The following is a 2,147-nucleotide window of genomic DNA, read 5'->3' as shown; positions in this document are numbered from 1 at the left end:
CACTCTAGTCCTCTGTGGCTATGTCACTGACTCTGGGCCCAAGAGTCCCCAGGTCTTGCCACACTGCTGGCTAACCAGGTCTTCACCCGGGTTCACAGAAGTTTACTGAACATTGTAGTGTTTAGCTTCCGCTTCATTGCTGTTTTTCCCTCACTTCCCCTTATCGGTGTCGTGCGTGGTCACCAGTCAGAGTGTGTATTCCCCATTGAGTCTTAGTCTTGGAAGGGGGTTTGATGTTATCTACTTTTGACAGAAGATATCTATACATGGGTATCTACTTTTGCTACAAGCATATCCTTGAATGTAGTAGAGCACAGAAGGGGTAAAATTATGAAAACTTCTTAGACATTACCAAACACCTTGAGGAAATGAGTTGCTGGGACTCAGAACCATAGTCTCAGGGAATACTATGGTCAGTTAAGACAACATAGTGCAAAAAAACAATATTCTATATATCCTACTTTGGCAAGTAGTGACTGGAATCACTTTTAAAAGCTCAGGAGAGGTCACCTAAGGTACAACTATAACTCTCTTCCTGTCCAAAAAAAAAAAGAGAAAAGTAATGTAAATTAAAGATGCTTGGAAACAATTAGTACAGTGAATTAATGACCATGAGAAAGAACATCAGTCTCCTTGAAATTGAGACCATAAGATAGTGCCTGGCTGCCACTACCAAAAGCCCTGAAATGGATCAAATTACAGGGTGTTGGATGTTGTTGTTGTTGTTAAGTGCCATCGAGTCAGTTCTGATTAATAGTGACCCTATATAGGATCTCCAAGGACCGGCTAGTGAGCTTGAATTGCCGACCTTGCGGTTCAAACAGAATTTGCAGTCCAGCGTATTAAACACACAGCACCATACTGTATCCAGATGATAGACAGAGTGGAAGAAAATGTGGAGGCAAACCTCAAAAAAAAAAAAAAAGATCACGCTTCCTAGTGAGACAGAGACTAGTGGAACACTAAGACTACAGCCTTTAGTCACTCTTAAGGTCTAGAACTGAAATCACCCTCGTGTCTCAATTTTCAGGTAAGCAACATAAAGGGGACAACAACAGTAGTGAGATATGCACATCAGAGAATGGTCAGCAACTCGAGAACAAAGGGCAGCATTTACCTACGTACAAAATTCAAAAGAGTTTGGAAAGAAAGTGGAAAGGAAACAAGAAACAGAGGGAGGAAGTGGGGTACATGATATTAGATTCAGTACTATTAAAGTATTCTTTAGAGCCTATTCTACAATACTATAACATTAATTTTTCCTAACAAACTGATACATTTTATTTAAATTATTAAATACTCGTAAACAAGTATTATGAGCACTTTCCTACAAAAGATAATTGTTTCATACTAGTTTGTACTGACCTTACTATTTAAAAATGATTGTTACACCCTACAAAAGCTATGAACAACTAACAAATGACAATAAAAGATTAGTTCATTGAATTATGTAGAAAAAGCATGGAATTATTTATGCCCTGGATAAAGAAAAAAGGTTATTCAGGCTCAACCAAGGACAAGTCCCATGTCTGGAGAAGAGTCTTTAAATAGAACATTATTTTGTTTAATGTATTTTTCTAAATATCAGAGGCCAAATCACAAATAATTACAAGGGGCCTTCAAAAAGTTTATGGAAAAATGCAACTGAAAATAATGGAATGTTTCCATAAACTTTTTGAAGCCCCCCTCATATAACATCAATTTGCAACATGTAATATTTTGGATTATCAACACTACTACTTCTCCCATTCCATTAATCAGACACATATTTGGTTATATTTGTTTTGAATATATATTTGTTTTGAAGCTCCCTGTCCCATCTCAGTAAATTTTTGCCAATTGATCAAATATGGTAATCTAATCAAACAGGTACATAAAATTGCATACACAAATGTAAAGTTACTAACGATTTATTTTATTGTTGTTGATGTTGTTGTTAGGTGCCATCAAGTCGGCACCGACTCATAGCGACCTTATGCACAGCAGAACATAACAATGTCCAATCCTTGGCCAAACTCACGTACTGTTGCCACACTAGAGTCCATTGATGCTGCCACCTGACCAATCCACTTTGTTGAGGGTCTTCCTCTTTTTCTCTGACCCTCCATCTTACCAAGCATGATATCCTTCTCCAGCGACTGTTCTCT

General features: G+C 37.7%; 1 protein-coding gene across 1 annotated transcript in view; it reads right to left on the bottom strand.

Annotated features, from left to right (window-relative positions):
- SMC6 (structural maintenance of chromosomes 6) overlaps nucleotides 1–2,147 on the bottom strand; it is a 106,940-nt gene that overhangs the window by 41,658 nt on the left and 63,135 nt on the right. The window lies entirely within an intron of this gene.

This window comes from Chrysochloris asiatica, unplaced genomic scaffold (assembly GCF_000296735.1).
Source record: "Chrysochloris asiatica unplaced genomic scaffold, ChrAsi1.0 scaffold00016, whole genome shotgun sequence".
Classification (NCBI taxonomy): Eukaryota; Metazoa; Chordata; class Mammalia; order Afrosoricida; family Chrysochloridae; genus Chrysochloris; species Chrysochloris asiatica.
Note: the sequence above shows the minus strand (reverse complement) of the source record. Positions and strands in the feature narration are given on the sequence as shown.